This window comes from Macrotis lagotis, chromosome 4, assembly GCF_037893015.1.
Source record: "Macrotis lagotis isolate mMagLag1 chromosome 4, bilby.v1.9.chrom.fasta, whole genome shotgun sequence".
NCBI lineage: Eukaryota > Metazoa > Chordata > Mammalia > Peramelemorphia > Peramelidae > Macrotis > Macrotis lagotis.
Window position 1 is genome coordinate 55,204,534 of NC_133661.1, and position 24,368 is coordinate 55,228,901.

At 39.6% G+C, this 24,368-nt stretch overlaps 1 protein-coding gene across 2 annotated transcripts in view; it reads left to right on the plus strand.

Annotated features, from left to right (window-relative positions):
• The window catches only part of ADK (adenosine kinase), a 580,911-nt gene that overhangs the window by 542,206 nt on the left and 14,337 nt on the right, over positions 1 to 24,368 (plus strand). The window lies entirely within an intron of this gene.

The following is a 24,368-nucleotide window of genomic DNA, read 5'->3' on the forward strand; positions in this document are numbered from 1 at the left end:
TAAGACATGCACCAGAGTTTCCATCTAAAATAGATTGATATTTATCAGCTTGTGTCTTAACAGTGTTCAATTTGGGACCCATAAAAGTGCTCCATTTTTAAGTCAATTGAAAGTTACTTGCAGCACATGAAGGAATTCTTGGTGGACAGCATTAGGTTTTCTTTAAGAGGTGATACCAGGCAAACAGCCCAGCTAGCCTCTTGGGGGTGTATCTGTAAAAGATCACTATTGGCAGCACTGACTTGAATTAAGACCACCAAATAGTCACACATGGAAAACTGTTCCAGATTCAAACATTACCATTTCTTTCCTCCTAGCTTATTGGGTTTTATCTCACTTTTGATATAATTGAGAAACATAATTAACCAAAGATTTTAGTAATGTAAGAAGTGCAGGCAGAACATGTTCTTAGTATTTTCCTATGCTCTTGTTCTGTCTTCCACTCTAGTCAAAAGCAAGATTTTAAAAGAGTTATTCCCTATTCTATGGAACTTGATCAATTCCAATCCCACTAACATAGCAACCAGAATCCAGGAAGATGAACTCTCCCCATAGACATTAGAACCATCTAAAAGTTCCAAATGGAAATAGAGGGAGACTTCCAGATAATTTGAGGAGAAATCAGTCAAGGATGAAATATTCAGGGTGGCTAAGTGTCGTAGTGGATAAAGCACCAGTCCTGGAGTCAGGAGTACCTGGGTTCAAATCCGGTCTCAGACACTGAATAATTACCTAGCTGTGTGGCCTTGGGCAAGCCACTTAACCCCGTTTGCCTTGCAAAAACCTTAAAAAAAAAAAAAAATGAAATATTCAGATTATTGGAATTTAGCTTTTTCTCCTTAATCACTTTACATTTCTACTTTCATTTGTTCAGCACATTTATTGAATGTTATAGTTGCTAATGGAGATCCAAAGATGCATGTGACATGGTCCTTGTCCTCAAGAAACTTAGAGTTTAATGTGAGACATAAGATAGGTTATGAGATTAATGAATAGCAGACGAATGATATAAATAAGAATTCAGAGAAACAAATCACTTCCAGCTGGGGGATAACAGAAGACTTTGTAATGTGGGGGTTATCAGAGCTGGAATTTGTAGGGGAAGGGAGACTTCCTTTAAGTAGAAGAGGAAGAGGGGCACTTTCTAGGAAGACAGTGTAAGCCAAGACAGAGGCAGCAAAGTGTTTGGGAAATGGCAAGTGAACTACCCAGTTTGGCTAGACTGGAGGGTTCTTAGAGGAGAGTGATGAATAATAAGGCTGAAAAAGTCTCTTAGTGCCAGATTGTGAAGGATTTAGAATTCCAGGCAAGGGTGTTTGGACTTTACTAGGCAGTGGGAAACCCTACAGAGATTTGGAGCAGGGGAACCCAATCAAAGATGGACTGAGCTGTCTGCCTTTACTGGAAGACGATGGAGGAAGGCAGCCAACCTGTAAAGAGCCTATTGCACATCATCCAGGACTTAGGTAATCTGAGTCTGAACTGGAGTAGTGACCACTGAAAGAGATGGATTCCAGAGGTATTTCAGGAAGAAATGAATAGGATTTGACACCTGGTTAGAAATGAGATTCAAGGAGAAAGTGAAGTCAAAGATGGTTTTGAGGTTTGGACCCAAGGTGACTGAGGAGACAGGAGAAGTGTCTAAACAGTTCAGGGCACTGTTATATGGCAGTAGCATCTAGGAAGGACTTTTAAAACAAAACAAAAAAGTCCTATAATTTATAAGTACTAGGACAGTCTGATTCAAGATTGTTATCTCCTGAAAGAAAAGTCATCTGCATGAAGATTTTTCTGAACTCAGCAGGAAAAAATCCATGCACACATGTGGAACGCTCAAGAGGCCCCATTCTAATTATTTAAATTAATTTCTCTTTCAATTGTTTTAAAATACTGTTGTTTCGGGAACCACCAAGCATCAGCTAATGCCGAAAGTCTATAATTATGTGTTAATGAATGACAAGGCTGGCAGTCTCCACACAGGACTGGCATCCGCCAGAAGGTTCTCAGGCTCTGCTATTCTGCCGAGTCTCCAGTCCAGGAATTTTCCTAGAAAGTTCCCACTTTGTCAGGCCAAGGCTCCACCTCATTACAGAGTCAGAGTTTCAGTCAGTGACACTGGACAGTCAGGAAACCCATGGATTCATATACAGTTCTGATCATTATCATTCAATCGCATTTAGCCTCAGCAGAACCATACCCAATCTCCAGGTGGAGTGGAGAGCTTCTTCTCAATGCCTCTTCTCATTCCATTTGTGGCTCACTTCACTTCACCAGACCTCACCATTTGGTTTCAGAGGTTGGCTGAAGAGTTGGCCCCTTTCCTTTCTTGCTGATGCAGCTGCTGAGATCCATAGGCCAAGGGATATGGGGAACCTTAGAGACAAGTTCTGTGCCAGTCTGTCACTGGTGCCTGTTCAGATCTCCCTAACAAAGGAAGAGACATGGTGGCCTGAAAGCACCATGTGGGATCAGGTGGATGAGCAGTACCTTCCAGCCATAGCCCCTGGCTTGTTGTTAAATCCCTTAAGCCACACTGCCTTCTTCTGCCACTTCTGTGATGGTAAACATGTCCCATCACTTCCTGTGGCCTCATCAGTGGGAGCACTGGACAAAGGGATCTTTTAGGGACCTTTATGTTAACAAGATTCCATGAGTCTTTGTTTCTCATTTCTGAGATACAAATACATCCACTTGGATCTGGGTTCATTTCAGGCGACAGAGTCCTGGTGCTGATGACACGGTCTGGCAAACTGACTCCTCAGCCACTTATTTCTGTCCCATATGTCAGGGGCCAGTAACGCTCCTGAAGGCTGGTCAAAGTCAGCTCTCCCGTCTTAGTGAGATTGTCACTTTGAAATGGAGTCATAGCAATGAGAATGCCCTCAGGGGTCTCCTATGAATAAGGACTCCTGACCAATCCGGTCACAGAAGTGGGGAACATCATCCCTGAAGACCCTCTGACACCTGGGTCACAAGCTATAGCACAGATGTCAGTCCCAGCTGCTGCCAGGGAGCACAGCTGGTGGAAGGCCCCTCTCCATCCTGCTCCCTACCCCTCCAAAGAGGCTCTCCACCTGCTCCCCCCACAATCTATTAGATCCGAGAGAGGATAAAACTCACTCCTCCTACCTACCATTCCTCTTGATGTATCTGGTGCCCTCTAGGACAGGAACATGAGCTTATTACTTTACAGCTGGAAAGGACTTCACAGATTCTCTAGCAAAAGTGACTTGCCCGAGGTCAAAGAGATCAGAAATGGAAGAGTCCAGATTCAAGCACCTACTCTGTCTCCAGGTGCAGGACTCTTGAGACCCTCAAAGTTCATACCTGTGTTGGAATAGCATGCTCTCTATCAATTCCAGGTTAAGATCTGGGGTTTGCTGAGCTGTGTCTGCAACAACTCCCTTAATCTCCCTCTGATACCCCCAAGCGCATACTTAGAAGAAATGTCTTTCCTGCCTTAAAACTTAGCTCTCAGGATAAGCCAGCAATCCACAAGGCTTTTCTGAACCATGAAGGCAATCCCGGCCCTTTGTGACTTTCTGGTGTTAAAGGACCCAAGAGACTGCATATGTAGTTTCAAAGTGTCCTTCATCTAACCCGATATCACACAACAGATCAATTCTTTCTAAATGCCACATTCTCTCTAAAGTAAGTAAACATCTTCTACTAAACATCTTTTCCCTTTTATGATAGAACCAAAAGTGACCTTAATAAACATTGCAGGAATCCTCATCAATATTGGATCTCATTTAAAAAAGAAACCAGCCTGCCCATAGGTCTTCCAGATACTGTAGCATGTTCCTATGAAGCCAAGAAAATTTTACAACGTGTTTATTAAATAGTCTGGTGTTTTTGAAAATAGTGGAGGTTATCTGAGTTGTAGAGGGGACCCATACTTTAGTTAAGAGTGAACTAGGGGCGGCTAGGTGGCACAGTGGATAGAGCACAGGCCCTGGAGTCAGGAGTACCTGGGTTCAAATTTGAGCTCAGACACTTAATAATTACCTAGCTGTGTGGCCTTGGGCAAACCACTTAACCCCATTTGCCTTGCAAAAACCTAAAAAAAAAAAATAACAAAACAAAAGAGTGAAACTAGATCACCCCAGAGAGCCCCCTTCCAACAGTGAGAATCTGTGACTCAACTACTGAATAAGACTAAGATTCACTGGACACCTTTGCCTTGGATAAGACTTGTCTTATCCATGTTTCTGTATGTACATTGGCACATTGAAACATGCATATATTTGTTCATGTGTAGATAAACTCCTAAAAACTTGTGTCTATACCAGTACTAATTGTGGATGGTGATTATTCTTGAGGTTTGCTTCTTCTGAGCTATGGAGTAGGTTTCTCAGTAAATCAATACCATGTTGGTTTGAACATTTTTTTTCCTTGTGAAGGATGCAAGAAAATCAATGTCTCCAGTGCCCCAGGTCATAATCAATACTTTTAATAAAACTTCCCTTTTTTACCTTTGTACACTTTTGCTCTTATTAATGAGCTTTTCTTTTCGTTTTAGACCATTAATGGCTTTCTGATAATGTCATCCTGGCCAAGGTGGAGACTAGTATGAATTTATAACTCTGATTATCTGTGATTAAATCTATGGGTTAGGATTGGGGTTGGAGCTGAACCGTTAGAGGGAAAGAGAATCAGAATATTTCATGGAACATTTTACACAGATGTTTGAGGAGAAGTGAAAGGAAAAGAGAAAAAGAAAAAAAAAACTTTCAGGGAAGTGGCCAATTAGTGCTTACAGGAAAGCTGTCATCTGATATGCTTAATACCATCCAGGGGACAGGATAAAAACCTAAGTCGAATCTTTATCAAACTGAATTCAAATGTTGAGTGCCTGTGAGCATAGAATCCCCCTCTGCTTGTAGTCCTTTGCTCATCCTCCTGCCTGTCATATACTCCTTCCTCATCTCATCTTCATGAAATTTTTCTCTGACTCTTCCCACCCTTCCTCTGACTCAAAGTACCCTCTCTCACATTTTCGTAGAGAACTTTACCCTCATTTTAACCTTTACTCCTCAACACACTCTACTTGTGTTCAGGTCATATCCTTCACTAGATTGTCTCCTTCACTCTAACAGACTGAAAACTCATAGAGGACAGATGATTGTCCCATTTTGTCTCTTGAATAGAACTTTCCACATAAATTGGCATTTAATAAATGTTTTTGAATAAAGTTGGTAATGATACTTTTGACAATTACTTTTTTCCAAAATCATCTTTTTTTTTTTTTTATGGAGATTTTGCCATGTAGGAAATGTTATTTTACAGTAGTCTTTCTTGCCTGGGGCAATTTTTCATGTTCTTATGTTTATGACGTATTCTAGAAATGGTCATACTTACTTTTTATTGTTAAAGACCAGTCAATTGTAATAATCATGACTTGCTGTCAATCCAAAGCTTCATAAGGAGGAGGTCAGAAAACACTAGATTTTCACAATGTTTATGCCCAAATTACCTGCAGTGGAATGAGCCTGGGGCTGCTGGAGGCAAGGAATGAAATGGATCCTGATATGAATTTGTTTGAGCCCTTTGAAGCCATCAAGGCCTGTTCAGCTTTATAGGAGAGGCACCCTATTAAATGGCCTGAAAAAACTTGGATTCTTCCTTACTTCCTATAGGAAAGAAATTACTTTCAATGTTAATTCATTTAGCCAATCTGCCTTTAAAATACCAATGCATTTTTCCCTCTTCTCTGCCAAGAAGGGCAAATTGTTCAACTTTCATAAAGGCATTGTCCAGGTGAGCAAGTGGATAGCCTTCATCATTTCCATTTAACTTGGAGTTTTTATTTTATGTTTCAGAGTGAGATTTATGTGAATATTTAAAATTTTTAAAATAAGGGAGATCCAGAAGGCCTCCATTTCACTGGATAGATTATCTGGTGAAGAATGTGAGCAGGAATCAATCACAACAGTGTGAGTGAATGGATTGTGATCTGTGTCCTAAGAGAGGACATATCCATATTGATGAGATCATGTATGGGTTAACATGCTAAAACATAAGACCATGTCAGGTCTGTCTTGAAAGTCAAGCTGAAGAATTTAGAAGTAATAATAGGAAATAGAGAATCGTTGTAGATTCTTCTAAAGCACATATCAGCCTGACCTTGCTGTCCCCTCTTTTTCTCTCTCATTCATCATTTCCCTAGTGGATAGAAGCAGTAATGAAGGGGGAATTCTTAATTTAGAAGCCTTTTCATGGTGACTGATCTTGAGTGGTATGAAGAAATGAAGTTCCAACTTCCATTCCTTCTGGGTTCTACTAAGCTACATTTGGAATCAGGCAGGTGGTCATGTTAAGAAAGAAGTTAAAAAACAAAGCAGTGCTATCTCATTTTCCACCCCATTCCTCAATTTAAATATTTCCTTACTTGGTGAGTCCCTCAGTGTACTCTAATCCTTTCTACCTCCAGATAGTCATGCATATTTCTCTGAATCATTGACCCTCTTCACTTCCCAGCACTTCTGGCTAGGGTCTTTTACTGAACTCATTCATTTTTCATTAGTTTGGGGTTGACATGGTTCTGTTTATAGAATCTTATGCTGAAAATTCCTTTGTAAGATACCCATTCTCTTTCTGAATTATCAGTAAGTTGGAAGGGGGTGGAGAGAGATGATTGAGCTGAATTCTGAGCCCCTGGAAGGTGCTTTTTCCAGTCCTGGCGATGTCCTCAAGCTGAAGCAGATTTTCAAAGAGCAGAAGAGAAAACCAACCTGTTTGTCCCAAAGCTTCTCTTTGGGTGGTTATTTCAGTGATCTTGAGCTACTATTTGTCCAGGTAGTACAATTATGTTCCTCAGTACTCATAAATCAGACTTTCTATTCCCTTAATGACTATTATCTCTTGGTCATTTATCATAAGTTTCTGGTATGATGATTGCAAACTCTGCACAGTGTGCCAGCTCACTTCTTGAGTATGAGAGCATTGGGCTCCACCCTGGTCAAACCACACACTTCCCACAAGATCCCAAGTATTTCTGACCTTCCTCAAAGAGAAGCTTTGGGAGAAGCCCCTCCCAGCTTTGGGATCATCTAGTCTAATATCTTTATTTGATATTCAAAAAAAAAAAAGAAACAGAGAAGGATCACATTATTAAGTGTCTGAAGATTCGAACTCAGGTCTTCTTGACTCCAGGCCCAGCAGAAGAAGCACCACCTAATTCTATCTCTTGACCTTCTAAGAGATCTATTTACTTTCATCTTTATCTGGTAAAGTGGAGTGAATGGAGGGGAAAGGTGGCAAATTGATCTTTCTGCAGCTTCTATATTTTCTCTTACCAAACTAGTTAGATTCTTCAGGACACTGGTCCAGTTTAGGATAGACCCTGTTTTCTCAAAGACCCTCTCACCGGAGCAGACTCCTCAGCAAGGCTACCCAAACTGGCAGTGCTTCAAGGTCATGGCTGCTAGTGGAGAACCCATCTTTCCAGTTCACTTCTCAACAGAAGGTTGAATACCTGGACTTGATTTTTTGAATCATCAGCAACTCATAAAGAAAGTTAACTAGATATTATGGAAGGGTTTCCAATCTATATTAGTAGAGGAATAGACCACTAGCTATCCTACACTCATGAAATCACCAATCCTTTAAGGACTCAAAGCTCATTAGAATAGAACCAAAATGAAATTGAGACATATAGTCACCTGAGAACCAAAAACAGTTTAAGAAACTGCATTTGAAGTTCAATTCAGTATACTTACTCAATATAAAACATACCCCCAAAATGCCTTTAGACCACCTGGAAGCGATAGCAAACCATTTACTATTCTTCCTTCTTTAGAATTTTAATTTCATTCATGCCCATTTTAAATCATCTGATATCTTTTATTGTATGTGACAGCTTCCAGAGTTTTCTGACCCAGATGTTATAGAGAAGTTTGTTTTAGATGGGGTGCAATTTGAATTATTGACCATCATAGAGTCCTGTTCATTTGAGTGTTCAGTTTCCACATAAACTTAAGAAATATTCTCCTTTAATTACCTTTAACAGAAGCAGCTTTCACAAAGTCTTTTTTTTTTTTTTTGCAAGGCAAATGGGGTTGAGTGGCTTGCCCAAGGCCACACACAGCTAAGTAATTATTAAGTGTCTGAGGCCAGATTTGAACTCAGGTACTGCTGACTCCAGGACCAGTGTTTTATCCACTGTGCCACCTAGCTGCCCCTACAGTCTTCTTTATAACTATATTTCCCAGCCAGACTTCTCTAATATTTTTATTGAATGAATCTTATAATTTGTAATGTCATCTACTTTATTATCTTAAATTTCATTTTCCCATGAAATTGAACATGATCAATCCACAAGAAAGCAAAAAATGAATTCTTTCCAAAAGAATATTTTAGGTTTTTGTTTGTTTTTTTAATCCACAAAAGATAGACTATTATAATGGAAAGACACATAGATTGTCAATTGTGTTCACTATATTAGATAGTTTTGTTGAACTTCTTTTAATAAAATGTTTTTAAGATCCTAGGTGAAAATTTGAAATCTTTCAAAACTTTGAAATTAATAAGATGCTTGGTTCAGTATTAATTATTCTTAATTAGAGGAATTGGAATAAAAGGTTTTAGTTTTTCCATCATTTTATTTGTCTCACAGAAACTCTCCAAATTCACTCTCCATTCCTTTGTCCCTAGTGTGATATCTATCCACTTTGGTAGATAGCTAGAAATCGCAGAGGAGTTCATAAAACTTGGGGTTGTTGCCTTTAGAAACAGACTGATAAAAGCTTCAAAGAAGGGATGCCCCCACCTGGGTGGCTATTTTGCTGGTACTGTTTATCTCACACCATGTCGTCAGTGACAACTGAAGAAGAATTTTTAGGAGCAGTTGGCTATCTAATGATGGCAAATTTAAAGGCTATGCAGATTGTGCCTGTCCAGCCTGGCTCTTTTCTCTATTATCATATCAATTGAGTCAGCTCCTAGTAGACAAAGCAAGGTTATGGGAACCACCTAGAGGATCATGCACCATTAAACATCAATACAGCTTACATGAACATCTGCAATGTCGATCTTATTAAGAGAGGATCGAGCGGAAGGCAATAAACAGCTTTCTTCATCATTTAGTTGTAAAATATTAATATCCTAAAGCAGGCATTGTTTGTCAACAGTGGCTTCATCAATAATTGTGTAATTATAGTTGGCTAGATTATAATGCTCAATGCATATTATGTGTTATTACAGAGATCTGAATTTTAATCTGAACTCAAGCATATGATTCTAGGCTAATAATACAAACCCCTTGTAATGTGACTTGCCCAATATAGGTACCTTCTGTCTTCGAAGAGTGACATTTTATAATTCTTCTGTCACAGTAGGGAATGAGTGCTGATATAGGAATCAGGCAGGTTCAGTTCTGAACTTACTTCTGACTTTTCTTTAGGCTTTTAGGAGAATGGGAGAAGAAATCAAGGGATAGGACTAGGTGTGGATGCATTGTACAAAAAAATAGTCATTTACATTCCTCAAAATAAATTGTAGGGAGCAGCTGGGTGGCACAGGGATAGAACACTGGCCCCAGAGGCAGGAGGACCCAAGTTCAATTCTGGCCTCAGACATTTAATAATTATCTGTGTGACCTTGGGCAAGTCACTTTAACCCCATTGCCCTGTTAAAAAAAGAGAACCCCCTCCCCCCAAAAAGGTGAAGATTATTAATTTTTTTTAAAAGTCACAGGTTAAAAGATGTCTGCCTCAGCTAGAGGTGTACTGAAGTCACCCACCCATATTGCCCATGTAGGTAAATACACCTTTGGAAGTTAACAGTAAAAACAATAAAGAATGACAGAAATTGTAACTCTCAAAGGGGAGATTGAGAAAGCTAACGAAAGCCCAGTTCTGTATTCCAGCCTCAGAGATAAGGCCTGAGCTCCACGCTCAGTCCTATCACCTCCAAAGCCATGGTCCCCAATCCAGGTTCACCTTAGCAGGAACGTGGTGCAGTCAAACGTCGGCTCCCTGTCTCTGAGGAGGGAAGGAGTCACTCTTGGCTCACAAAGCAAAAACATCCTGGAAAAAATATCCAGGAGGCTGCTGGAAAAACCATACATAAGCTATCTCAGTAACTGATATTGATGTCAGTAAGACTCATCTTAACAGCAGAGAAAGAAAGAAAAAGAAGAAAAAACCAATGAGTGAGTTTAAAGAAAATGTGGCAGGGGAGTTGTCTGAACTGTGCATATGGCAAGCTTAACATTTTATTTGAATCTGGTTTATATTTAGGAGAAAATGTTAGCCCTATTCATAAAATTGCATTTGAGATATTTCAATCTATGGTTATAGTTTCTTTGAAAAGTTTTATTTTAACTTGGATAGTGAATGAGCACCATTTGGATTGGATAACTTCTTCCCAATTGATTGACATATAGTCATTTCCCTTTTTTTTTACCTTCAAGGTAGGCAGGTTTTTTCCTTTCCCCCAACACAGGTTTGAGACATCTGTATTTATGCATTTAATAATACTCTATTTATGCTTTGACAGCAGATTTTGCTTCTCTTCTCTGACTTTTCATAATAAATTGCTAGCAGCTGCAGCAGAGAAGTATCCTCAGACTAGAGGAAGATGCTACAGTCTTTCCTTTTTATTGTGTTTCTTTGGCATAATGGGCACAGCTTGAGTTTTCTTAATATGATAGTTAAACTTTGATTTTCTCCATTTGGGTGATGCTAAGAAATGGATTATGAAAGGGAGCAATGTGTTAAATTTAATATATAGTTAACATGGGGGAAAAAAAGAGTAATTAAGCTGACAACCTCTAATACATGAGTATCCACCCTTTTAGCTCTGCAGAGCCATGACATCCAAGAAAAACTTGTCAGGGACTGTATATTGAATTTAATATTTATTTATGACTATAATGCAATCCATATTGCTAATGAGTATAATAATAATAGAACATTTACTTTTTAAACAAAAAAAAGAACATGCCATTTTTGTTGTAAACATTTTTCAATATTTGTGCAGCTGTATCTGGTTTGATAGAGGTTGTAGTGCTACAAAGAATATTTTCAAGATTCAAGTCTGAAATTTTTGTTCTACTTTTACTATTTGTTTATCTCATATAGGAAAAAAGTTACTTATAAATATACATACTCCCCAAAAGAGACTTAAGTAGAGCATGTTCATGAAATGCCAGATATTTTTCTTTAGGCAGATAAAACTTATCAAAAGTTCAAGAAAGACACTTAAATTTTTCTTTAAGTTGCCTGTCTGATTGCAGGTTTGAACATTCTCTTCACAATTTTGCAGGCAATGTTTTGCTATCAGCTGAGAATGGAGTAATATATTGAAATGCAGTTGATGTTTTCTAAAATCTTGAAATCCATTCTCAAAGTCCTATGATAAAATAGCAGTTAATGCTGCATACAATAAAGTTATCTGTTGCAATTAAAACTTTTTGAAATAAAAATCCAAATTCCTATATGCATATCTTTTGTTGAAAAAAGAAATCCCAGCAGTTTCATGATCACACAATGTTAGAATGAAATGAAATGAAAATGAAATGGAAAAAGTCAAGCCATGTTAGTTAAAGGTTATGCTGATCTGTGATGGTGCAGCACTGGCACATGCACTTCCCCATTCCTTCATTTTCCAGGTACATGATGCAGGCCACATGAATGGGTTTGAAGGCCTCATGCACCTTATGGGCCTCCGGGTGGGCAAACCTGCTCTAATTATAAACTTTGACAGGAGTGTCTTAGCCCCTAGCCTGGGTATTTTGGCTTTTGAAGATAACCAGTTTTCCTAGATCAACTTTGCCTATAAATGATTGCGGGCTGCACCCACCTATCTGCATCTTTTAAGGGTCTTAACAACTGTGTCCTAATGAGTCATCATCTCTGTTGAGGGAGTAATCGATAAAACTACAAATTAATATACCATATTTCACATTACAATGCACATGTAATTATTTTGGAGAGGTGAACCCTGTGCACTTAATTTACAACTGTAATTAAGGAAAATCATTCTATACTAATTAGGTCATCCTAAAAAGATCATAGGTTTGTGTAATTAATTATCAAAGGACAATCATCAACTAATCTAGGAAAAGCTTCCCAATCTTGAGTTTGCCATTAATCTTTCTTGTTGCCATTTTACTTTATTCTCTATAAAATCTGATGTACTCTTCAAAAAAATACACTTGGAAAGTCATCTCTATATTTTTAAATGCATATAAATTTCCATTTTAGGATGAGCAAGCATAAACTAATTTTAGAAGATATGGGAAGAAACAAAAACTTCTAAAAATTGCTTGGTAGCTAGTTTAGAAATAACTAAGAAATCCTTTTAATCAATCAATAAGTACCTATACTAAGCTAGGTATTATACTAAAATTATTCCTCTTTCAATATCAGAAAGTTAGCCACTTGCTTATTCTTTCATATCCTCAGAAATAAAAAGTATTCAGGGGGGCGGCTAGGTGCTGTAGTGGATAAAGCACCGGCCCTGGAGTCAGGAGTACCTGAGTTCAAATGTGGCCTCAGACACTTAATAATTACCTAGCTGTGTGGCCTTGGGCAAGCCACTTAACCCCGTTTGTCTTGCAAAAAAAAAAAACCTAAAAAAAAGTGTTCAGTAGAATTTTCATATTCGGTAGAGTATTCAGAATAACTTCTGAACCATCAGAATGAATCCATCTCATTCCCAGGTATGTGAGGCCACCTTGATGACCTAGACTTCCTGGACTTGCCTGCCATGATGCTCATCCAGGGTCTGACAGTTATTTGCAATTTAACCTGCCCATATTAGCCGAGTGTATCAGAGCAGCGAGCACCTGGGGGAGCAAGGAGAGGGAGGTCCTCCTATACTCATGTTTGGAATGCTCTTCCTCCAAAGTAGACACAAATCATGTGACTTTCTACTTTAAAGAACATAGCTCTTTACCATTATTCCCCTTTCCCCTTCAGATATTGACAGAACTAGATTTTTTCCAGATATAGGCTCAAGAGAACATGGATAACCTCACTTTTTCCTAATCATCATTCACTTTTTACAAAAGTAACAAAAAACATAAACTGGATAGATGATAGATTATCAAACCTTTAGTGGGTTACCTACTTTGTACCTAGCAGAGATGTGCTAGACATTATCTTTTTTTTTTCCTTAGGTTTTATTTATTTATTTTTTTGCAAGACAAGTGGGGTTAAATGACTTGCCCAAGACCACACAGCTAGGTAATTATTGTCAGAGGCCAGATTTGAACTCAAGTATTCCCGACTCCAGGGCTGGTGCTCTATCCACTGTGCCACCTAGCCACCCCTAGACATTATCTTTTTATCATTTATTTTATTTTTCAATTAACTAGCATTTTCTTCTCTCCTTCTCAATCCCTACTCGCCCACCCAGTTAAAAAGGAAAAAAAAAAACAAAGCCCTTGTAACAAATAAGGATAGTCAAATAAAACAATTCTCACACTGGGCCGTGTCCAAAAAATATATGTCTCATTCTTCATCTTTGAATCCATCTTTTTCATCAGGAGGCAAGTTGTCCTCTGGAATCATGGTTGGGCATTACATTGTTTAGATATTATCAAAGAGAGCAGGAGGAATTCTTTCTAAATTTATGTTTTAAGAAGAAAAGCAACTTTCTCCATCGTGGACTAATCAGAGAAATAAATGTTTGCCCAAAGTTTCCCAGAACTATGTATCCACTCTAGTGATAACAATAGTTCTTTAATCTTCTCGCCCAGGACATAAGGACCATTGTGATTTTGCTGAATTGTGCCTGACTCATGACCTTACTTGGGGTTTTCTTGGTAAAGATGCTGATGTATTTTGCTATTTCCTTCTACAGCTTGTTTTTGCTCATGAGGAAGCTGAAACGAAGTCACACAGCTAGTAAAAGTGTCTGAGGGCAGATTTGAACTCCAGGCCCCATACTCTTTCCACTACACCACCTAGTTTTCCCAAAATTTTATTGAAAACTTTTGGGTTTTATTCCACTTTCATTTCTCACTAGATTTCCCTCCTTATACTCAGGAAAGATCTCTTCCTAAATGAATAAGCCCAACAGTATATACACTGTAAGCTTGTATTTTTCTTCATTTCACTCAAGCAGAGCAGCAAGTAAACAGCTTCAGTTCATGTTCAATGCTTTGGGGGAACCCCAATTTTCAGATGTTATGTTGACTAATATTCCATGTTCTTTTAAATAAATGCCTGCCATTTCTCCTATTGTTATCCTTTCTCTTCCTACCCCAGCCCACCAGTCTCCCTGCCTTGAATGTGTCTCTGGGCTGGGCACAGATTCACAAGGACCAAGGTCAACAAGGCAGAAAGGACAGGCCCCCCCAAAGTACCATCTGAAAAAAAAATCACATTTTTAAAAGTCATAACCTAACTGTAGGATGGCTTGCTGTTTAAAAGAGCTCTAGGGACAGCTCGAGTCTTCTGGGACATAGAGAATCTAACACAAACAGTTCCTCTTAATTTGATTTACAAGTTTATATTTTTGAATACAGTTTATCAACTACCCTAAAAGTTAATAAGCACAACTACATTTCAGAGGACCTTTCTTTCTTTCCACTGAGGAAACATTGTCACAATCCCAGAAGTTTATCGCCCAGCACAACCAGTTTTTCTTCCATGCCTTCCTCCCATTTGAATTGTGTAATTATTGTCACAGGAAAAAAAAAATCCCATTTTTCTGGCCACGTTGATGAAATCTCCTACTGTTGCCTAACCATATTTGGCTGTCAGCATTCTTTGGTTCACTGCTCCTTCTCCTTTGATTCAGGCCTAACCCTGGTTCTAAGCACTACCTTCCAGCTCTGGTGGGCATACTGACTCCAAGCTGAGCCTCTCCCTGAAGCACTGGCACCTGGGCCAGGGCCCTGGAGGAGGATCCTGGGGGTGGCCCTCAGCTGGGAGAGACTTGGCTCCTGATTGGGATTCATGTAGATGTGCATCTCTCTGTCTCAGTTTCTGTCTTTCTGTCACACACATACATACACACACACACACACACACTTCTCTCTCTCTCTCTCTCTCTCTCTCTCTCTCTCTCTCTCTCTCTCTCTCTCTCTCTCTCTCCACTCATTAGAGGTGTCATATCAATTGCCTTCTCTTAACAGTCTATAAATCCTCATGTTTTCTTTTCCTCTTCTCCACCTCATCCTTCATACTAGGTGTGAAGCATAATTATTTTCTGATGCTCCAGCTCTGGTAAAGGATTCCTGGACCAATCCAGCCTGAAAGATCTGAATGTCAGGCCTTAAACTATCTGGATTCTTGTTTGTGGATTTGAGACCATTTGAGACCCCTTTTTGATCTAGAATCACTGTCTGAATCTGTTGAAGACTTGGAGAAGAATATTCTGTGGGGTCTAGGGACCTGGGGTGTCTTCTCAGGTGCTTTGGGTGTGCTTGACCCTGGTGTTTCTGCCACACTGAGATGAAAGGCCCAGGTGGAGGCCAAGTGATATTCAGGTTTTATCAGTAAGTGTCAAGGACCCAGAGGAGAGCTGTTCCTTGGCAAGCTGGAATTGTTCATTGTAGTCTCCAGGAAAGACTGAAAGAAATAGAATTTAGTATCTGAACAAATAGAGATGCCTTCAAAAATGTATATGCAATTCCACAGTCAGCCACTGTAATACCATGTTATTTGCTGATCAAAGGGAAAGACCCCAAGTCAGGGGCTCTCCTTGAATGTTGCTTGGGGTAGGCCAGGCCCTGCCCCAACCTGGCCAGGCCATGGAACTGGTGGGTTTTGATGGAGGCTGCTGTGATGGGGAGAAAAGAAAGCTCCCTCCTTAAGAAGTCTAGAACACAGAGCTTTCTTATATGCTCTTGGGGGGTAGCAAATCAGCATAGTCTTCAAGGATATGAGGGGAAAAGGAAGAAAACTCAAAGAGATTCAGTTAATGAATTCCAAGAGGAATTTCCTCTTCCATGATTTCCTTCAGATTTTCCTACATCCCAAAACATTTTTCCTTTCCCAATCTGAATTGCTCAGTGGATGAGAACATTGAGAGGGGAAGGAAAAAGGGAGTACCAGCTTTTGCTGGAGGCTCTTGTTGCCCCCACAGAATACTTTTGAAGCCCACCCAGACCCCACTTTGTCTTTTCAAAAGCACCTTGTGGAACAGGGCTTCTGAATATTCCCCAACCAGGTGTGCAGCCACCACAGCTTGCTCAGGGTTAAATCCCTCTTCTGAGTGACCTGATGATTCTAGGAGCTTTACTAAACCTCGGTTAAATCCCATTAGGCTGTAGCTCCAAAGAACCCATCTCAGCTCCTGGGTAATCCTCAAACTATTAATTTCTAAGACTCTTTTTTTAACCTGATTCTGAGACTTGGACTCCATTTACAAAGTGTGCTGAGGAGTATAGCCAAGCTTTAAAAGCAACATGAAGTGTTGTACTTAAGAGTTTTGTTACAGGTAATTAACTGTAAGTTTACACATTTAATCTACTTTTAAGAGCAAGAGAGATTGGTAAATGACCCAGTAAAGACAAGTGCTCAGCCTAATTGGATGTAATGGTTGTTTGCTGGTGTTTATTACTGTACTCCAAGTAGACAAGTAGTCTGTGAATCCAATTTAGTTTATTGGAGAATCTATAGTACTCATAACTGTATCAGTGTTTGATTATATCAAGGACCCTGATGAAATTGGCTCTTTTGGTTGGAGAACTTTCATTTCATTGCATAATACAGAACAAAGAGAAATATTCCATTTCTGCCAGGCCTATTCTACGGCATCACCTCCAGGAAGCATTCTGCCTCCAAACCCAGTGGGCTGCACTAATATCAGCCAAGCTTTCAGCAAGTTGAAAACAAAGTTTTCCAACCATGCAAGCCTCCCAAACAGATGAGGATTTACTGCGGCGCTTCCTCACTCCAAGGTCCCATCGGCTCCAGAGAGAAGCGGCTGTGCTAGCCCCCCCGGTGGCTAACGGCCCTTCTTTCAATCTAGTTCTAACTCATTTACCATTACCACTATTCACAGCAGGAAGTCCCACACTGCATGTCATATCAGCAGCAGTATCTTGAGAACTTGGTGTCCATCAAAGTTGTTGCGTCGTCAATGAAAATAGCTCAGTGTAAGTGAGGAGCACTTATTCTATAGAGGAGAAGAAAGCTGGGATGCACCCAGTGATGGGGAGTGTCCCTCACAGAAGGTTGGAATTGGAGCGCTTGACTCCTGAAGTGTCTCTGTGGTCATCACATTGAGATGCCCTTTTGGAGGAGACTGCATGTCTTGACCAGAGCAATGACTGTTTGGAGCCAGTAGAGCTACTCAGTGTGATGATGAAGGCTCCTGATCCCTGCTTCTCGGGGGGTTGCAGCTGGCACGACCCCTTGAGTCCCAGAATGCTGAGCTGCAGTGATTCAGAGTGGCACCAATATGGTGAGCTCCTGAGATTGATGCTAAACAGCAATGGGATGGGGCTGCAAGGAGCCATTCACGGTCTGGTCAAGATAGTCCTGTCTCAGCAATTAAAAGAAACCGTGAAGTTGGTAAATCTCTTTCCTCACTTTAGAAAGTCCCTGCTTCTCTAGCTCCCTGCTTGCCATTTTTCCAGTTTGAAGAACCAGAAGACAAATGGGCACTTTTCACATGGGAGAGTTAAAGAAGAGGCTTCCACTCTTGGTTTGGGCTGAGTGACCTCAGTGGACACACAATTAGTTTTGGGAAATGATCTCTTCCAGTTGCTCATAAAAGGTTATTGTAAGGCCTGTTTCCAAACCTTTCCTCTCCTGCCTTGCCATTCTTCTGATTAAAAACTGAGTACCAAAAATGAATTTTCAAATATCCAGAGTTCAGAAAATAGCAGATTTTTTTGAAATGTCATCTTTTCTACACACTCTTAAAGACTTCAGAACTCTGATCACCACAGCAACTAGTTGTGATCTGATAGGGCTAATGATAAATTAAAGGACATCGCCCACATCTTAAAGAGGAGCCAAATAGGGTAGGTATTTTCAGAGATGGTCGAAGTGTTCTGTTTGACTACATGTATGTTGCAAGGGAAGGTTCAGTGGGACCAGGTTAGTCATTACAAAGTGGCTATGATGCTGAGAGAGAGAGAAGAGAAGAGAAAAATGAATAATAATCACTGCTGTTCTTTCAACCTTGAAACTGAAGTTGAAGTTCTTTCTCTACCATTTACTATTCTGGTGATATTTAGCTAGAGTTTTAATTTCTCTGAGCATAATCATATCTGAACACTTCTATTTTTGTGAAGCTAAGGTCACACAAGCAGATATGGGTGAGAACCATCTTCTTTTCCACCAAACCAAAGAATATGAGAGTTGGAAGGGACCTTATAGATTTTCTAACCCACCCCCCTTTTACAGAGGAACAAACTGAGGCCCAGAAAAATTAAATTACCTGTCCAAGGTCATATAAGTTGTTCACAGAACTAGATCTCTCTTCCAAGCAGTGAGCCACCTATATCAGTGTGGCCCAACTTGGAGCCTAGTCTTCTGGATAATATATGCTTTGAAGGCTAGATCCAAAGTTCAGGAAAGATTGTCCCTGCCTTCTTTGGAGTCCACTATGAGAAACTGCTGTCATGCTGTGAGGTCTTATGAAATCAACTTTTCATTATATTTTTCGGAATGTATTTGTTTAGCACAGTTGTATCTAGAAATGTTTCCTTGGAGGAGTGTACTAGGTTGGAATTTATTCACTTTGAAAATAGTTGTTATCTAAAAATAGCACAGTGGATTTCCTGCCCAAAAGAGCTACTGCTGTCCGATTTTTTTCAGATACTTGCATAATGACTCATTCTTGCATAAGCTTTCAGAATGATAAATAAAATTCCAACTGGCTCTGAAACAGCAAGGTCAATGACAACCAGGACCCTTGGCCTATTTGCTCCATTGGTTTTCAGGGTTGGGCCTGAGAGATTCGTTTCACTGTTGATGGTACTACACACACACACACACACACACACACACACACACACTCTCACACAAAACGCACCACTTGAAGCACTATTCATCTCTCCAGAGAAGGAGACTTCAGCCAGGATTTCTTGCTTTTTCAAAATCCTTAAATAATCAGGATCTGAGATAAACATTAGAAGGAATGATTGTCTTGATAGTATTATCTGTTACCTTTTCTAGGCTATTGAAATTGAAATTATTCACAATATCAAAATTGTAAGTTCAGTATTTCTTGGTATGGTAGAGATCAGATTTTGGATACATTTTATTTTTTTTAAATTAATGCCTTATTCACTGAAAATCTCTTTTTAAATTTTCCATCATATTGATTTCCAAATTTATCATCCATGACTAACCCAGACAGAGAACTTTCTCCTGTATTAAAAGAAAAATATTTAAGCAAAAGTAAGCAGCAACAATATCTGAAAGCATATGCACTGTCCTGTACACATAAGGGTCACCTCACCTATCCAAAGAAATGATGGGAAAGTGCATTATATCATCTTTGAGTAAACTTCAAATATTTGCAACTGTAACTAGGAAAAGGAAATAACATATTATTCAAAACTCTTAACTGGAATTACTTTTTTATAAACTACTTTTGGGGAAGTAGAATCATCAGTTTGTAGTCATCTTTTTATATTATTATTATTAACATTTTCCATATTAGTCATGTTGTGAAAGAAGAATTAGAACTAAAAGGGGGAAAAATACCATGAGAAAGAAAGAAAAAACCTTATAAAAGAAGTTTTTTAATGAACAGAGTATGCTTTGCTCTGCATTCACACTCCATAATTTTTTCTTTGGTTGTGGATGGCATTTTCCAAATCAGGAAGGATTGTTCCCTTAATCACTGAATGGCTGAGAAGAGCTGATCTATCTTGATCATCTCATAATCTTGTCAATGTGTTCAGTGTTCTATTGATTCCTGCTCACTTAACTCAGCATCAGTTCATACAAGTCTTTCCAAGCTTCTCTAAAGTCTAACCACTCATGAATAGAATAGTACTCCATAATATTCATACACCACAACTTGTTTAACCTTTCCTCCATTGATGGATATCCCCTCTATTTCCAATAGTTTGCCACTACAAAAAGAGCTGCTGTCCCAGTTTTTCCACATCCTCTCCAATACCAATCATTTTGCTTTTTTTGTCATCTTAGCCAATCAGAGAGGTGATACTCAGAGTTTCTTTCAAATAGCTTTAATTTCATCATCTGAAAACTGCCTTTTCATATCCTTTGACCATTTATCAATTGGATAATGAATTATTATTCTTATAAATTTAATACAGTTCTCTATTTTAGAAATGTCCTTTCTCAGAAACACTAGCTGTGAAAATTGTTTCCCAATTTTCTGCAGTCCTTCTAATCTTGGCTGCATTGGTTTTATTTGTTTTGTTAAAAACTTTTTAATTTAATATAGTCAAAATCATCCATTTTTCAGTTTATAATGTTTTCTGTCACTTGTTTGGTCTTAAACTAATCTCCTCTCCATGGATCTGACAGATGGGGTATTTATTGCTTGCTCTCCTTAGTTGGTCTATGGTATCATCCTTTATGCCTAAATCCTGTACCCATTTGACCTTATTTTGGTATAGGGTGGGAGATGTGAGTCTGTGTCTTAAATAGAAAACCTCGAGTCTTTTAGTGTTCTTCCTACTTCACCCTCCTTCCTTAGTTCTCTAAAATAGTTCTTGAGCACCTGCTAAGTGTAGACTAGAAGCTCCCTGTGGGAAAAGATTGTTTCTTTTGTCTCTATATCCCCAGCACCTAGCCCGGTGTCTCTTAGGCATTAAATGAATGCTAATATGAATTGTATGTGAGAACTTCAAAGATGCAGAGTGCACCAGTCTGCCTTTATGAACTTGGAGTCTGGTAGGAGCCACAAGGCCGGTCTGGAAGTCTGGGTAATCAAGAGGAGAATGTGATGAAATAAAGAGGACAAACAAAGCAGTTTGGGGATTCAGATATCACATCTGGTGGAAGAATGCTTCATTAAGAAGCTGACCTTTGAACTGGGCCAGGGAAAATGAGGCGACTTCATTTAGACAGGCAAAAAGGAAAGGAAAACTCCTTCCAGGCACAAAGATATTAAAAGTGTGGGGCATGTTTAGGGAATCCATATGGGCCAGATCACAAGGTTTGAGTTTTAAGCTGAGAAGTTTGAACTTAATTCCATAAGAAAGTGAAGGGATCCTTTTTAGGGGATAGGAGGGGTGAGGGCAGTTGTGCTTTAGAAATATTAACCTGGGTAAATTGGGCATGTCTAACTCAACATATCCAAAACCACACTCCTTATCTTTTCCCAGAAGACCATCCCTCCTCCAAACTTCTTTGAATCACTCCCCATCTTGGAGTCATTCTCCAATTCTCACTCACTCTCCTCAGTCTCCCTCTTCAGCATGTCTCCGACTGAACCCCTTCTCTTTCCTGGTAACCTCACTTCTCATCTTATCTATGGTTTCCCCACCTCAGTTCTACCTCCACATAACTCTCCCCCCCATTAGATCGTGAACTCCTTGAAGAACAAGAACAATCTTGTCGCCTCTTGAACCCCACTAGCTAACAGGGTGCCTGCTTCCTGACCAACACTCCTAGCGCTTCTCTCCTCTCCCAGGCATCACCTTCTCCTGAGTTTCACTGAGCCCCTTCTTGCTCTCCTAAGTTGTAGGGGAGGTGCCAGGTGATCTGGGAGAGGAACGTTCTCCTCCAGTGAGTCACAAGTCCAGTCCCTTTACCTGCGTGCAAAGCACTCTATAGACAAAAATGAGACATTCCTTGCTCTCCAGACTAAGCTCTGTTCACTTAGAGGACTCAGCAGACACCCAGATTGAGTATTAAGCACTGAGCATATGAGCCTGCCCTTACTCAGAAGGAGCTTCCATTCTAAGCAAAATATAAAGGGGGAGGATTATGCAGAGTCATTTCAACAGGGAAGAAGGGCTAACAAGGAGAAAGCTATTGAAAGGCCTTACTGTGTCTGAGAAGGCTTGTGAGAGCTGGGCTCTGGAGTAGGATGATTTTCTAACAGGGAGAGGGGGGAGGGAAGGACCCTTCACAAATATCCAACTTTGGATCTCACAAGTTCTTCCTTGCTGTCTCTGTGTTTTGCCTCTTGCTGAGGGTACTGGTACTCAAGTGGCAGAGGATAGAATGGGTTTCTGTTTTCTTCATTCACAGCTACCCCCTTGAATAGATTCTTAAAGACATAGCTGGATCCAGATTTATGTATATAGCAATACCACACCATAGTAAAAGAGGAGTATCCTATTCTTTGGCAGTGTAGTTTTTCTCCATGAGCAGCTCTCTTTTCCTGGCAAATAGAATATTCCAAGCCTGGAATACTATCTTAGCTTATAGTAAGAACAACCAAATGCATAGAGAAATCTCTTTGGTTAGAAGGCCATTGCTATTCCTTTTGTTTTTACCACATTTTATTTTTTTTCTTTTAGGTTTTTTGGGGGGTTTTTTTGCAAGGCAATGGGGTTAAGTGACTTGCCCAAGGCCACACAGCCAGGTAATTATTGTCTGAGGCCAGATTTGAACTCAGGTACTCCTGACCCCAGGGCCAGTGCTCTATCCACTATGCCACCTAGCCGCCACCTTTACCACATTTTAAAGTAGCTAGGATGCTGAGAATAAGTTTAGTAGTAGCTTTCTCCTACCAATTGACACAAATACTTTCAAAAAGAATAAAGTTTGTCTCTCTACAAACTTTGGCAGTCACCACTGATACTGAGTACTATGATGGAGCTTTGTAGTTTCCTTATGGTTATAGTTTTCTTGCAGGAAAGTACCTAGTTCTTATTAATTGTATTTTTTAGATTCCCAAGTGCTTTAACTTTATTTCCTGAACCTAGAGATTTATTAGGGAAGCAACCAGACTTAAGGTCCATACAAACATGATTTTCCCCTTTGTTTCTGTTGTCTTCAATGTACTCATTTCCTCTATCCCCCTCTGGGCGATTCCCATTATATAATTGCCTCTTTCCCTCTTATCGTTGGTTTCTTGTCATCTCCTGGCTTATCCCTCCTGCTACCGAAAAACATATCTCCCATCTTTAAAAGAATCTTCAGTAAATCCTATCATACTTTCAAGCAATTATTCTCTAATTGTCTTCTCTTTGATAGCCAAACCCTTGGAAGAAGCTATTACATTCGGCGTGCCTCCTTTTTTCATTTTTCTATGGTTTCTCAGCCCTTTTCAGTCTGCCTTTCTAACCTCACCATTCAAATGTTGAAGGTTAATCATTTCTAAATCCTGTGACATTTTCTTACTTATCCCTCTTAGCCTCTTTGCTAATTTTTGCTCTTTTGACAACCCTTTCCTCTCAAGTTTTCTTGACACTATTCTCTTCTGGTTCTTCTACTTGTTTAACCATTCTTTCCCAGCCTCACATCTTCTGCATAGTGTACAAGGTTGCTCTACACCATCTTCTCCTTTCTATCTATTCTATTTCTTGGGGAACATGATTATCCTCTCCTGTGCAAATGATATTTAATTTGCATTCCTTTTTTCATCTCTTCTTCTCTTTTCTAATTACCAGTACCATATACTTGCCAATTGGCTAGCTATACCTGGATGTCTCATTTATGTCTCAAACTCAACTAGTCTTCTTATTTCTCTGTTTTTGTTGAGGGCACCAATATCCTATCATTCACCTGAGTTCATAAATTTGAAATCATCCTCAACTCTTCCCTCTCTCCCCAAATGCTAAACTGCCCAATCTTGTTCTGCTTACTTCCCAACATCCCTCTCTTGTGCCACCTTTCAACTGACATAGCCCATCCTATTAGGGTCAGGCAGATTCTATCTCTTGCCTGAACTATTTCAATAACATCTCGCCATTTTAATTGACCTTCACTGCCACTAGAGTGATTTTTCAAAAGCAGAGGTCTGATCATATCACTCTGTTGTGTAAACTCCAGTGGCTCGGTTTCTTTTAGGATCAAATACATCTTTGTCTGGCATGTCAAGACGTTTTTAAAGCTGTGAAGGTGGGATAGGGCCAGCATAACTTCCTTTTGTTGCTCAGCAGTGCCATTAGCTTAGCTTTTGGTGTTCCTCATCTGATCACATCACACTCCATCAGTCATCCATAGGCCTTTATGGGGGACTGCCCCATGCACCAAAGCCTTCTGTCCTCCACCCCACCTCTTTGAATCTCTAGTTTCCTTCAAAACACCATGTAAATGCACCCTCTCCACGTGCCCCTAGTGCTGCTCCCTCTAAGCTTATCTAGTTTCTGTTATATATGTGCATTTTGTCTCCTCCATTAGACTGTAATGATAGGGATTTTTATGATATTTGTATGTCTGGCATATCAGGTACTAAATATAAAGGTTGATTGATTGATTGATTGATTGAAGTAAAATCTGACCAAATACAACAGGTGAGAATCTTCACTCTTGTCCACATGCAGACAGCTCAACCTTTGGTGCCCCAAAGTTGCG